This window comes from Lactuca virosa, chromosome 6 (genome assembly GCF_052849685.1).
Source record: "Lactuca virosa cultivar CGN04683 chromosome 6, Lactuca_virosa_CGN04683_v6, whole genome shotgun sequence".
NCBI lineage: Eukaryota > Viridiplantae > Streptophyta > Magnoliopsida > Asterales > Asteraceae > Lactuca > Lactuca virosa.
In genome coordinates, this window is record NC_136431.1 from 248,583,405 (window position 1) to 248,599,523 (window position 16,119).

The window sequence follows — 16,119 nt, forward strand, 5'->3', positions numbered from 1 at the left end:
TTTTTAAAAAGAAATTAGAATGTTAAAATTCATGATTTTTTTTTTGAAATCTATTCTTTACAATAACAAATTAAATAATAAATTGTTCCGAGTTCAAGGGAAAAAGAGTAATTGATTGAAATGAAAAAAAGTAAAAAAAAAAAAAATGGTATTTTAAGTTTCATTTAGGGCGTGTTTGGTAAAACTAGCTATTAGCTAGTAGCTGTAATATTTTGTTTTTATTTGTTATATGAGTGTTTGACAAAAAATAAACGGAAGCTAAGGGTGAGCAAAAACCGAACCGATAAAAGAAAAATTGCAAAAACCGCAACCGAAAAACCGAAACCGACGCAAAAACCGATGGTGCGAATTTTATTTTTTTGAAAAACCAAATTTATTGGTGCAGTACGGTTTTTATCTAGAAACCGGACCACCAAAACCGAACCGCACCGCAAGCTTATTAACAATAAAATAAATCACTAATTTATATCATACAATTATACATATTATTTAAAAAAACTAATAAATTCTAATTTATACATATATTATATATTGAACTTGACGGTAATTAGTAATTAGGTATTAAGTTTAATATTTGAGTTTGTCACTTTGTGTTTGTGACTTAATGATTATGTGTAAAGGTAAACACTCTGTGGGCTACAATTTGCAAGCTTGTAACTTCTAAGCACAAATTTAATAAAAAAAATGAGCTTGGAAATATGGGTTGCAAATGATGTTATCAAGTAAACAGCATAAAAAAACTCAAAATTACAGCTTCTAAATTTGAGGAAACGAAATGACACCATGTCATACAATCTTTAATCTTCACATGAACATCACGGTTAAAAAAATCGTACCGGTGAACATAAAAAATCGCACCATATGTTTGACTCGGTTTAAAACCGACACCGAACCGGTACAAACTGAAACCACACTCAAAAACCGCAAAACCGAACCATTGAAAAACCGCACCCAACGGTTTCTAGAATTTAAAAACTGCACCTTGCGGTTTGCGGTTCGGTTTGGCCCTAAAACCGCATCATGCTCACCCCTAACGGAAGCTTTTGAAATATATAAAATTACATAAAAAGACATATATATATATATATATATATATATATATATATATATATATGGAAATTGATTTAAAAAGCTCAGTAGCATTTTGTTAAACGCTACATGAAGTAGCTTTTAGATTTGAGATAAGGCCTAAATTAATTAATATAATAATCAAGTTGCCTTATCTCCTTATCCTAAGCCCCATGAACGAAAATTCTAGGCTATTCCTAGCCAATTTTCGTCCACCCCATCCCATGGGGTTCTAGAGTCTTCTTGCTTCAACTTTCAGTAAATAACCAGACAGTCCCTGCACTTTTAATTAATCAAATTAATCCCAAAATTAAGATCCATTAAGGTGTTTATAAGATCGAGATTTGGAAGTTGGAAGATTTATTGAACTGAATTAAGGGCTTAATAATTAAGTTAGGGCATTAGGGGTTTACGTAGGGCGTAAATCCCCTTACACAGGGCGTAACTCATATTTCCCCCATCTTTGTTTTCTTGAGCTCTACGCAAGGCGTAGAGCTACTACGCTGGGAGTAGATTGGCTAGATGTTGACTTTTGACTTTTTGACCGTGGAACGTTGACTTTGATCAAGTTTGACTTTAGGTCAATTGGAGTATTTTTTAGTGTAGTTTGAAGCTTGATCCCTATCTATTGTATAGGTGACCTGTAGAGCCTGTATTAGGATCAGTTATCAGTTCAGCTATCTTCTAGACATTGAGGTGAGTTTTCCTCACTGTACTTATGGGTCGAAGGCACCAATGTCACCCACTGGATTGTGTTATGTATCCTTATGTATAGGATGTTGCTATGTTGTAGTGATATGTTAGATTGGTAGATCTGTACGATTACACTTTATTTGTTGGTTATTGTTTATCTGTTGCATATGTCAACATAGTGCGGCTGGGTTGAGGCGGTACTGCTTTGTTTTGTAAGCCAACAAACCCGGGAGCAATCCAGTCATAAGTTGAGGGCCGGGAGGCAATCCAGTCTTATGTTGTGGGTTCAGGAGCAAGCCAGTCATGAGCTGTGGGTCGGACGTGGGCTATCCGGTCTCATGTTGTAGGCTCAGGGGCAATCCAGTCTGTTGTTGTGGGCCCATTATGCATGCATTGAATATGTATTGTCGTGTGGGGTATTTTGGGGAAACTCACTAAGATTTGCCTTACAGTTGTTGGTTTCATGATTTTAGATACCTCAGAGGATCGGGGCAAGGCGAAAGCATGATCGTACACATCCTCTTGCTGATATATGTTTTGAGAGATTTTTGATACTCTGATTTTATGGATTTGTCTTGAAACAATGGTTGTTATATTTTGGTTTGTGGAAATGTTTTACAAAAATGAAATTTTTTATCATGATTTTTGGGATGTTACAGAACCCCTTTCTTCACTCGTCGCGGTTCTGGCTTAACAGCAGCCCAACCATTATAGCCTTGGGATATTTTTGTCCCAACTTCTGACATTCATATATTCTTCGTTTCTTACCTGTTTTCTATGATATTTATATCCACGCGAAGGTGGGAACATACTTTATACATCTGATAAGTCATATCTCAATGAATTTGTAACACCCCAAAAATCATGATATAATTTTTTTTTAAATTAATAAATCGTTAATACATATTTTTCCCACAAAATCAGAGTAATTAAGTTTTAACAAAACATTGACAAATCATAGTAGTTCACAGAAAGCGAAAACATGTGGTGTGTGTCTGCAATCATCCCGAGCCCTTCCATTTGAAAACCAGAGTACCTGAAACATAAACTAAAAACCGTAAGCACAAAGCTTAGTGAGTTCCCCAAAATACCACATAACATACAACCATATAATATCATCCACATTATATCATGCAACATACATATAGTTTCCATGGGCTCCCCCATGGTCTTCACCAAGAATGCCATGGGCTCCCCCCATGGTCTTATATCCAAATGTCATAGGCACCCCCATGGTCTTATATCCAAATGACATGGGCTCCCCTCATGGTCTTATATCCAAATGCCATGGGATCCCCCCATGGTCTTTCATGCAAGTATCACAGAGACAACTAGCATTCCACATAACAAGTAATGGGCTGGCATTGGTGCCTTCGACCCCTGGATATAGTGAGAAGACTCACCTCACACGCCGAATGACACAGACGAACCCCGGTTGCTGGCTGACAGATCCACGAACTGTCAATCATCAAAACAACACCCAATTAACAATTGGGTGCCAAAGCATAACCATAAACCCATACTTGGGGTAAAAGACTATTTTACCCCTAACCTAGCTTGGTCTAAAACCAAGGCCTATACTCAAACTCTGGAGGTCCAAAAGCCAAATAATCAACCAAGGCCCAAATATGGCCTAATTTTCCAAATTGGGCCCAAACCCCTTACATGGGCCTTAACCTAAAGCTCATCTAAATATCCTAGTCCATACACTTGTTCTCAGATGGCCCAACAAGAATCCAAACACCTAAGCCCAAAAGAAAGGCACAACTCGAAGCCCAAACATAATTCGGTTACGTCAGCAGGAGCTGTTGTGGAGGCGTTTAACGGAAAAGTAGCTGGAGGTAGAGCAGCGATCGAACTTGGCATTACAGGCAGCGACTGAGAAGGCTCCATGATGGTGGCGGCTGGAGAACAATATGCTAGGGTTAGGGTTTTCATCCTCCAAACAAGAGGGAAGGAGCGTCGGTTTAATCCCGTGCCTTCTTCCAAACTTAAGTCCTTTTTTCCAAGTTCAGTCCCTCCCCATAAGATCTTTTTCAGATTAACTCCCAAACTTACCAAACACCCCTACCTTCTGAATTTCTTTGCAAAACCACCTCGAAAATTATACTTTAACCCCCCGTTATCCAAAATAACAACATTTAACTCCTTGAAGGCAACACCTTGCTAAATTATTATTGATTTTTGGCTACAATAGTATAAACTAAAATATAATTTACATCCCGAAGTTTAGGGTTTATTATTTAATTACTTAATTTCAAACGGAATGTTACATAATTAATACATGTTTTAATATATTAAGTCACCAACTTGTCCCAAAAAGCATAAAAATACCAACTTTACCCTTTTGGTCAAAATGCATCTTCTCATGCATTCTTTCTCTTGAACCTACTCATCTAAACTCTTATAAGTGACTTAAACTCTTATTGTCCATTTTCATGAAGTCACAACTTCATAATCTTATCTATTTCTCATAATTGACCATTTTACCCTTTTGGTCGATATTTAACTAAAAGTCAAATTTTTGCTAAATTTTAGGTTTTTACATGGCGGCCGCCTTCTCTACCACCGAAGCGTCCCTCATTGTCGCCACCCAGGTGGTTCCGACTACCACTATGGTCGCCGTTTATTCCCCCACATGAAGAATTAGAACCTTGATTGTTGTTATGATTCACCTTGAGCACAGTGGATGTGGAGGCATGGTCATGATGAAAGGCTTGAATGATGCGGTTTTGATTATGTAGCATGCATTGTTCTTCAATCGTGAGCATGAATTACATTTATAATCATGTTGGAAACAAATATTTATGGCATATCTTGTGGTAATGTGATCGAACTTCAGTGGTAGACTATTGATAGCGTAAATGACAATATTTCGTTAAGGTACTTCAATATTTGACAACAACTCGGGTATATTCTTGATCAAGGTACACTATTCTATAATTATCGAGTCTCCAAGGACAATGTTCATAAGTTCATTGTGAAGCTCTATTGGCTTCTTTATTGTCTCTAAAGAGCTCTTCAATACCTTTCCATACTTGAGAAGCAGTAAAATAGACTTTTAAAATGGAATTGAGAATACATTGAGATAAAGTACCATACAACCACTGGTTGAAGATAGAGTCGACTTTGGACCACTCCGGATCAGTGGGTTTGTTGTAGGTGTCATCGAGGTGATCATAGATGAAGTACCAAATACAAATCTAAATGATATTTGAAATAATAATTATGATCATATATATATATATATATATATATATATATATATATATATATACATATATATATACATATATATACATATATATATATATATATATATATATATATATATATATATATATATATATATATATATATATATATATATATATATGATGCGACCTAGGTTCCGACCACTTGGGCTACTAGTTCTGATCGCCGGAGGGAAACCTGAGAGGTCACAAGGAAAAGGAAATCGTCAGTCGCTCTCCGGGAGGAGGTCCTGGAAAAATGCTCCGACGGTCAAGTCAGTAGAGTGAATAAGTATAGCTTACTCATCAAGGCAAGGTGAACGTCCTTTTATACTGAGGATCCTCCTCGATCCGCATGAGAGACAAGGACCTGCGATCCCGACAAGATCCATCATCCTCATTGGTGGATCGTGTTCCTCGTAGTGTCAGAGCTAACGATTGGTTCAGGCGATAATGCTCTGGATGTGCCTCTTGTCGCCTGGAGCCGTTGTCTTTGGACTGTTGTGAAGGACAATATTTGGCGAGGGCGAAGCTCTTGCGCGGTCGCCCTGTTGGAGTCCCTAGCAACCAAGATTGCCGAGTCGGGTTTGGTCAGGCCTCGCTGGGAATTCCTCGCCGGGGACTCTCTTAGTTCTGGCCCGCTCTGAGGGGCGTGTCATCAAGTCCCCCAGTCCAGTAATCATAGCGTATGCTAGCTAGCTATGATGTTCTAGACTTAACTGTCGGTATATGTGTCGTGTTTTATCTGGGCGTCGCTTCATTTTCAACGATGTGACCGCTCGTCGTGTGCGGCGGTTACGTCAGCCGTGTCAGGGATTTTCGTAAATCCCGCTCTTTTTTCCCTTTATAGTTTGTGAGCAGATTTTCCTTAGTTCTTATCTTCTTTCTTCGTTCCCTTCTCTTTTTCTTTCCTCCTTGCATCTTCTTTATGGCTTCCTCCATGAGCTTGATCCCGAGTTCCTATGAATTCGCCACCCTTCAAGAGGCATATGGCCTTACTCCAGCCGATGGAGTAGAATTCCCGGTTGCTGGGGCTTCGATCATTTCGCCGCCGCCTGGGAAGGTGGGTGTCTATCAAAAAACCTTCGACGCCGGTCTTCGTCTTCCTCTGACCGATTTCCAAGAGAAAATACTCTGACGCAGTGGATGCAATATTCAGATGTTGACTCCTGGTGTCGTCCACAAGATGGTAGCTTTCGAAATGATATGACGGGCTAACGGCATCATTCCTGACTACTTCGTTTTCAAGTTCTTCTTTAGATTTGCTGCTACTAATGACAATTACACCTTATATGCTCGTCGAGGTGGTCACAATCTTGTCCTTGACAGCAAATCACCAAAGAATTAGCAGGACAAGTGGTTGTGGGTCAACCAGGAACTACTCGGCCGGGAATACCATCGGGCGAATGCTCTGTCGGATGTCACTTCCAAACTGTTCCCTCACAATCAAGCGACTGCTGACTTCTTGCGCACTCTCCAGGTGGACATTGACACGATGTCTGAAGCGTTACTTGCTGGAGTTGGGATGAGTCCTAGTTGGCGTGCCCGGAGGGAGATGTCTGTCTTCTACACTGTCTCTAATGGTGAGTTGTCTTTGCTTCTTCTCCTTTCCCCCTCCCCCCTCTTTTTTTGGGGAGGGGGGGGGGTAGGGAAATGCTTTTTACTTGCTCTTTTTGCTTTCTTGCTTCCTCGTCATCATTTTTCCTTTATGTTTGGTCTTTGCTTTACAGGCACGGAATGCTCTGTTTCCATGGACTCTGTTCTGCGAAAGCGATATCAAGGGAAATTGGAGCACCGGGTGGTGCCTTTGTACGAGACTATGCCTCCGCCTCGGCGCTTGAGTGTCTCTGTTGTGGTGCCTCCACAGCCCGTGGGGAGCTCTACTGTGTCAGGGAGCCAGCCGGTTGTCAATGCTGCCTTGACTCCTGTCGTGATACCTCGCCCATCCAGCGAACCGCCCACCGATGGTGTGGTGGATAGTAAGGATGGGATCATTGCCAACGTCCGTCGAGTAGCAGAGAAATGGAAAGCCGCTCAAGCGATGAGTGGGCCAGCGCCCGAGGGCAATTCTGGTCAGATTAGTCGGCGCGTGGTGCAATGTCGTGGACTTATGTGTTTACTATCTGCTGCGTCGCCACACTCCGAAGATGTGTTAGTGATACCCGATGATGACATTCAACAGTATGAGGGTATCGATGGGGCGCCCCAACAACCCATTATTCCCGATCCAATTGCTTTGAGTCCTGGTGTTAGTTCTCAGTCTTCAGGGGGTAGCGCTGAGCGGTGACTTCACAAGCCTGCTGCTGCAAAGATCCCTCATGGTGTTCTTGTCTTTGTCCCAGGGTGGAATCTTCATCCTGATTCCCGCCTGTCTGTCCGTTCTGCCGCCTTGGAGTTTACTCATCATGCCCTTCCTCCTGCTACTGTCGAGGATATAGACTCTATGAACAACGTTGCCCTTGCTCATAACCTTGCTTATGCTGCTGCACAGGCCATGACTTACTTAGCTGTTGGGTCTCGACGTGTTTAGCACCTCAGCGACTTGGAGCATGCATACTTTGCCTTGGTGGCTAGTGAATCGAGTCTGAAATTGAATTGACAGACCTTGGTGCTGCCGTTCATCGATTGGATCAGCAGAATAAGTCCTTGGTGTCGGAGAAACTGGTGTTGGAGGATGTTCGAAGTGCTTTGGAGGCTCAGGTTGAAACTCTAACTCAAGCGAACGAGGGTTTAATGATACATAATGAGAGCCTGGAGCGTGATCTTGTCGACCGTGAGCGTGAGTTGGAAGTGTTGAAGGCTGATCGCAGTTGGTTGCTCCAGGTTGGACTCGTACGAGTGATGGATAAGCTTATATAGCACCCTGAGTTTACCGGGGGTATCAGTCGCATTCGCCACGTGACATTTGTTGCGGGTGAAGAATCATGTCGGGCTGGTTTAAAAGTGCAAGTTGACGCCAAAACTTATGATCCTTCTGCCAATGACTCTCGTTCGAGTCATTCCTCGGCCTTTGACGATGCTCTCCTGGCTTTTGCGATTATGGACTTTGCTGGTTTACTTGGATTGGGCCAGCTGGATGTAGATGGAGTGAAGGCGTTGTGTGTGTTTGATGAAGGTGATGATGTGGGAACATGTTTTGTTGAAGGAAACGTGGTTGGAGTGGGTGGAGTTGGTGCTGGTGGGCTTGGAGCTGATGAGGTTGGAACTAGTGCAGGTGGTGATGGTGTCTAAAGTTGTTTGGAGCTGCCCTTCGGGGTGTGAAAAATTTGATGAAGCTTGGTTTTATTTTGTTTTGTTTTTTTGAACAATTTGTGGCCTTTAAGGCCTTTCATCATGTTATGTTGGATTACTATGGTTGTTTTTGTTTTTGGACAAATTGTGGCCTCTATGGCTTTAATGTCAACAGTTATGAAACAATGGTGATTTTGTTTGTTTACTTTGTGTTCCTTGTTTGAAATTCCAAGCGTGTCAAACCTCCTTCGCAGGTTTTGTTGTTTATTATGACTCTACTTTGTCGTTATGTTGTGTGTGCATGCGGATCCACTAAGTATCCTCTGTGCTATGTTTTTGTCATACATACTCATTGTGCACAATATATCAAGACTAGTGCATTTTCTTTTATTTATGTAATTCTGATACATGCTAGTTTTCTGCACTACAATTCCCTATCGAACTGCTCTAAGCGTCCGTCTGTTGGTCCGGGTGATTAGTCCGGCCAAGGGATATCTCGTTATCTTCCCTTCTGCATAGGAGCTTATGGTCTTTCCTCAAAAGTGGAACTTTCTCAAGTTCCTCGCGTTCCACGCTCTTGGTATTTGTCTTCCTTCAGGTGTTTCCAGAAAATATGACCCGTTGCGGTGTGCTTCCACCACCTTGTATGGTCCCTCCCATGTCTGGCTTAATTTTCCATGGGTTTGTGTGTGGCTGGCTTCGTTCTTCCGTAGAACATAATCCCCGACCCGGAAGGCTTTATCCTTCACTCGCTGGTTATAGTATATCTCTGTTATTTTTTTGTAGGCGACTTGGTGCATGCTCGAGCATTCCCGCCGTTCTTCCAGGAGGTATAAGCTTTCCCTTAGGTTCTCATCGTTTGCTTGCTTTTGGCAGTATTCTGTCCGTATTGAACCTATCATTATTTCTGCGGGTAACATTGCCTCAGCTCCATAGGCCAAACTAAACGGCGTTCCTTTGTACTGGTCTGTGGTGTGGTTCGATATGACCAAAGGACTTCCAGTAGCTCATCTACCCAATTACCTTTTGCTTTGCCCAACCACTTCTTAATTCCGTGCACCAGCGTCCTGTTAGACACATTTGTTTGTCTGTTGGCTTGAGGGTGTGCTACGGACATGAACCTTTGCTCTATCCCTCTTTCAACACACCAATTTCTGAAAGGGTTCTCAACGAATTGTAGCCCGTTGTCACTGACCAAAACTTTGGGTGTCCCAAACCTCGTTATAATGTTCTTCCACATGAACTTAATCATCTGTTTTCCCGTGATGCATGCCAGTGGCTCGGCTTCTATCCATTTCGTGAAATAGTCGACTGCCACGACTAGGAACTTTACTTTCCTCGGTGCCTCTGGGAAAGGACCGACGATGTCGATTCCCCATTGACAGAAGGCCCACAGACTGACTATCCTTGTCATCTTGGTTGGGGGTACGCCTTGTGCCGGTGAGAAGGTTTGGCATTCCATGCACGTCCGGGTTAACGCGACAGCATCCTGATATATGTCCGGCCAATAGAGTCCCATGCGCAGTACCTTGCTTGTGAGTGCCCGCGCTCCTTCGTGTGCTCCGGCTGATCCTACGAGGGCTTCTTTAAGGGCCTTTTTCCCTAACTCGCCTTCTATGCATTTGAGCCACAGGGTCGTGTGGCCTTTTCTATACAGCGTTCCTCCAAGTATCGCGTATTGAGGGGCTCGTATCCTCGTTTTTCGTGCTTCTTCGTGATCGTCGGGAAGTATGCCGTGTTGCAAGTAGTCTATGATGGGTGTCATCCAGTTAGGTTGTGCCGTGGACAGAGAATCGACTTAGCGTTCGTCAATACTCCTTTCTTTTAGTACTTCCACTAATACCTCCTTAGAGAGATGTCCAAAACATGTTGATGCGAGCTTGCTAAGGGCATCTGCGCGTCTGTTATTTCCCCTCGAGATTTGTTTTAAGGCGAAGCTCTTGAGCGAACTTGTGATGCGCTTGACTGCTTTGACGTACCTTTCCATCCGTTTATCCTATGCTTCAAATTCTCCCGTGACCTGGTTGGCTGCTAGGCGTGAGTCGGTCAAGGCTAGGGATGTCAACAGGACCAAACGGGGACGGAAATAGCTGCCCCCGCTCCCGCCCCCGAAATCAACTGCTTCCCCCGCTCCCGCCCCCGCCCCCGAATCCCCCGGTTACCTAGCCCCCGATCCCGCCCCCGAATACCTCTATTGCCCCCGATCCCTCCCCCGTTCCCCGTTTATGGGCTTAAAATTGATTTTTTTTCTTAAAAATGCTATATTTTGGGTTTAAAAAAAACTACTTTTCATAAAGTAATTCACAGCAAACATCAAAACTTAAATCACACCAACATCATCGCAAACCTCAAGATAGCTAAACTGAAAATTATCACAGCAATCTTTCATAGCAACTTAAATACAATAACAAATCAGAAATCAATTTACAACAACTTAAATCCAATATCAATTCAGTATAAATCAATTCAGAAATTAACTCACTACAACTAAAATCCAATTTCAATTTAGAAATCAGAAAAGAAATCAAAATCGAAACAAGCACACTATCAATTGAAATCAATCCAGAAATCATAGTCTTAATTCAGAAAAGAAACCATAAAATTGACAATCATACAAATTAGAAAACTGAACTGGACTAGAAATCATTGTCTCATTTAAATTGGACCAAAGAAGAAATTACCAAAACCGTCACAGAGAAAAGAGTGCTTGATGTTCGAGACAAGAACTGTTCATCGACGCTGGTGGAGGAAGGTATGTCATCGACAAGTAGACGGCGACTGGGCGCCGGTAGGTGCAGTCGAGCAGTACTCTGTCGTCGTTCCGTTCGTGGTCTTGTACTCCTGTCGCCGACTCGTTCAATTGCAATAGAGGGGATGTGAGTCAGCGACTCGGTGAGTGTAATTTGTGAACTGTGAAGAGTTAAGACGAAGAATAAGACGTGATTGCTAGAGAGTACAGTCGATAAATTGGGAATTTTCTAGAGAGGGGTTGAGAGAAGTCGACTTGAAGGATGAAGTGGATTGAGAGAAGCTGTATGCGTGAAGTGGATTGAGGAAGGAAAAGGAAAGCAGGAAACCCTAAAAATTGATACTCTATTTTCTATATATATTTTATATTAAATATTTTTTATATCAATATAAAAACGGGGCCCCCGCTGGAGTACGGGACGGAAACGCCTACGCCCGACCCCGATCCCGAAAATAAACAGGGTTTAATCCCGCCCCCGCCCCCGCTTTCGCTCCCGAATTTTTTTAAAAATTAGTCTCGTACGGTATCGGGGTCCCTCGGGAAAGGGATCCCACGGGGGTTTTTGACATCCCTAGTCAAGGCTACGACTCTCTCCGCTCCCATTTTTACTGCCAATCTAAGGCCGGCTAACAAGGCTTCATATTCGGCTTCGTTGTTGGAGGTGTGGAAGTCAAAGCGTATAGCATATGTGATTTCTTCGCCTGTGGGGCCGGTCATGATTAATCTCGCGCCTGAGCCTTCCTTGCTGGAGGCTCCGTCCGTGTAGAGGATCCACTGCTCGTCGATCTTTTCTTCCTGGTGTCTCTGCTTGGTCGTGCTGAGCATTTCCTGCTGGAGTTCCCTCGGGATTTCCAACAAGAAATCTGCCAGTGCTTGCCCTTTGATGCTTATCATGGGGTGGTAGCTAATGTTGTGCTCCCCTAACTCAATGGCCTATTTCGCGAGGCGCCTGGATGTCTCTGGCTTCACGAGTACTTGGTTGATTGGGCAACTAGCTAATACCTCTATCTGGTGAGCCTGGAAATACCGGCGGAGTCGTCGTGTCACGTAGATTAAAGCGAGCACCGACTTTTCGATGATTGGGTAATTAACTTCTGGTCCCTGCAGGGCCCGGCTCACAAAGTAGATCGGGAGTTGCCGCCCTTGTCTTTCGACCACTAGCACCGACGAAATGGCCTCCTTTGATGCGGACAGGTAGAATTGCAGCGTCTCGCCTGGTACTGGGCTGGCTAGAGTGGGAAGCACGTGCAGTGCCTTTTTATCTCATGCAGGGCGGACTCGGCCTCCGGTGTCCATCGAAAGTTGTTCTTTTCTATGCATCCCTTAAGCGTGTGGAATAGGGGCATGGCTTTCTCGGCTGACTTAGAGATGAATCGATTGAGCGCCGTTAGCTTTCCGTTTAGCCCTTGGGTGTCCCTTAGCGTGCTCGGCGAGGGTGTCTCTTCGAGCTCGCTAATTTTGGCTGGGCTTGGTTGGATTCCCTCCTTTGTTACGTAATACCTCAGGAACTGTCCCTTTTTTACCCCAAAGGTGCATTTCGCTGGGTTCAGCTTCATCTTAGCTTTCTCCAAGGTTTGCAATGTCTCCTCCACATCGCGTAGCAACTTCCTCTCGTCTGGGATCTTGATGACCATATCGTCGACATAGACTTCGATATTTCTGCCAATTTGATTGGCGAACAGAGAGTCGACTAGTCGCTAGTAAGTTGCTCCGACGTTCTTTAATCCGAATGACATTAGCACCATGATCCGTATAAAAGGCTGTTTTCTCTTCGTCATTTTTGCTCATCAGGATTTAGTGATATCCCTTGTACGCGTACAAGAAGCACTTCCATTGGAAACCTTGTAGGGATTCCACCTTCTGGTCTATCTCCGGTAGCGGGTAGCAATCATTGGGACATGCTTTATTGAGATCTAAATAATCGATACACATGCGCCAGCTACCGTCGTGCTTCTTTACCATTACTGGGTTGGCGATCCATGTGGGGAAAATTGCTTCCATGAGGATCCCTGCGCTGGTCAACTTGGCCACTTCTGCGTTAATTGCCTTGTTTCGATCTCCTCCTTGGACTCGCTTCTTCTGCTTTACTTCTTTGGCTCCTGGTTTTATCATTAGCTTGTGTTCTATGATCCCTCGATCGACCCCCACCATTTCTGTGGGTGTCCAGGCAAACACATGTTTATATTTCTGCAGCAGTCGAACCAGCGCTTGCCTTGTTGTCGTGGGAAGAGTCGTTCCCACGTTCACTTGCTGGTCTGGATACTCCCTGTTGATTACTTCCCCCCCACTCGACGGGTATGGCTTCGGTCTCTTGGCTTCGGCTGAGATGTTTTTTGGTTGCATGATTTCATAGCATTTAAGCTCCCTTGGGGGTGTGGCGAGGATTGTCGTTGGACCCCGGCTCGTACTGAACTTTACTATTCCATGGATTGTTGACGAGATTGCTCCAAACTTTAGTAAGGTTGTTCGTCCCAATATGACGTTGTGTTCGGATGGGTGCCGTATGACCACAAAATCTACAATAGCGGTCTGTTGTCTGGTGTTGTCTTGACTGGTTAATGTAAACGGTAAGTGGATCGTACCTAAGGGTCACAGGCTATGTCCTGTGAATCCTATGAGCTGTCCTGTGGCTGGCCTTAGTCCTTCCTTCCATGCGTCTGACAGCAAACGGAAGCAATGCTCGTAGATGATGTCTGCGGAGCTTCCCGTGTCGACATACACCCGGTGGATCATGATGTCTCGGATGGATCCCTGGATGACTAGGGGGTTGTCCCCTTTCCAACCGGCTGGACTTGGGTCGGTCACGGAGAACGTCAACCCCTGCATGGTTTCCATAATGCTGCGTACGTTGGTTGTATGCTCCGTTCTCCCCCTTTTATGGTGGATCGCGAGGATTTCCTATCTGTAATCTGCTTTCCCAGTGTCGTCCATGGAATTTTCTGCGTCGAATTTGGCCCGCAAGCTTTTGGCGATTTCTATTACGTTTCCCTTCAATTGCTTCTCCTCCATTTCCTTCTTGAGGACCGAGCAGTTGACCGTATCATGTGTCCTACTCTTGTGGTATTCGCAGTACCGCGTCTTAGTGCCTTTTTTTGCTGGTTTTTCGGCGACGGTGTATACTTCTGCCCGTCTTCCCCGCCTCTCGTCTTTGAAGAAAGGTCTGAAACGTCCTTGCGATCGTCTATCCCGTCCCGAGAACCTACCTCCTCCCCGGGAATCGTGGTAGGGAGTAGACTGGTGGTGTCGCCTCCCATTTGAGGAAGACATGGCGTTGAGGTATGCTTGCTTCGACGCTTCGCCCTCTTCTTGGCGTAAGAATCATTCCACTCGTTCCTTTAGTTCTGCCCTTGTCTGGGGTTGTTTGCCCATGATCTTCTGAGATAGCGAACCTGGCAGTAATCCCCAGGTGAACGCTCCCGCGATCAACCCCTCATCGTGCCCTGGGACGTCTAATGTTGCCTTGGTGAACCTGGTGAAATAGTTCTTGACTGTCTCCCCCTCCCTTTGCTTACATCCAATGATGGAATGATAATCACCTTTGTACCTACGGAGTTGCATGAAGTTGGTTAGAAAGAGATATTTCAACTGGCTGACGTTGCTAATGATGCCTGGACGTAGTGTCTTGAACCATGTTCCTGCGTTGCCGTCTAGGGTGGTAGGAAAATATGTGCACCAGAACCGTTCGTCTAGCTTGAGGGATGTCTGAAGGGTTTTAGGTAAAACAAATAAACTAGAAAAACAATTCCTAAGTTCACATGCAACCTACTTTGGATCTATGTTTTAACTATTGAACATACAACTTTGAATTGCAATACAAGAACCCTAGAGGAGAGAGGCTATCATCGAAAATAGTAAACTAGGGTTTAGGGTTTACATACCTTTCAATTGTTATAGCAAACAATTGATATTCCCTTGATCTTGATCTTGATCTTCTTGGAAGCTTTAGCACCACAAGTGTAATGCCTCTAATGGAGTCACACCCAAACTAGCAAGAAGGAAAGTAGAAGAGAGAGAGAGAGGAGAGGGAGTATGCAAAATCTCGGCCTTAGGGTTTCTTCAAAAGAAAGAGTGACCAAAAACATGAACCAAGAGGCTCCTTATATAGCTGAGGGATCTAGGGTTTAAGGGAAACCCTAGTTATCCTTTGCTTAGGGCCTAAGCAAACCCAAGGGCCTTATCCAAGCCCCTATGGACGAAATTATTAGGGTTTCCCCTAAAGATTTCGTCCACCCTCTTCCAAGGGGGTTCTAGAGCCTTCCACTCAACTATTAGATAATTGCAAACTAGTCCCTGCACCTTATAATTAATTCTTTTAACCCCAAAATCAATTCTGATTAATTTCTGGCTAACAATTAATTAAACATAATGATTTCTAATTAATATATTAATCCATTAACATATTAATAAATCATTTATATATATATATTAATTTATTAATCTTATAAATTAATATCTCTCCTTTCATAATTTCCTTGTCCAGTTGCTAGGTTGAGGGCAACCCAAAAGGACTGTGCTGCTGTCAATTCAAGTACATACCAATTATAGTTATGGGCTTAGACACCTAATCCAACAGTCTCCCACTTGGATAAGTCTGTAACTATAATTGCTAGTATGCCTTCTAAATTTGACCAGCAAATTGTAGCTTCCAAAAGCTGCTGCCGAACTCTGACCCAGTCAGTTACGTGTCCTAAGATAAGTGATCATATAACCCTTCGTTCTGCTTGATATCCCCAGACAAAATACATGGAATGTAATCAATCTGTTTGTCCAGAATCTATGTTTCCCGATTCCTGATTTGTGATGATGTAGGACTTCTAATCGAACACATCAATTTAGTCCTGGCTGGGCCCAGCACATAAGTCAACACCAAATCATCGAGGGGCCCACAGATATCGCTTTTCCTGTTAGGGCAAAAGGAACGAATAAACGTTGACTCATATGCTTGTATCTTTTACTCATCAAATTATGCATGACAATACGTTTTATAACACCAAGTTACTGATGCGTTTTCGTATCACCAATGCACAACCGACTTGTAAATTACAACTCATATATCTTCGTTTCAAGATTATAAGATATTATCGTCTCAGTATTACTCGTGATGAATTCCATGAAGTAATACTCTGAGCGTGGGTTTATCCAATA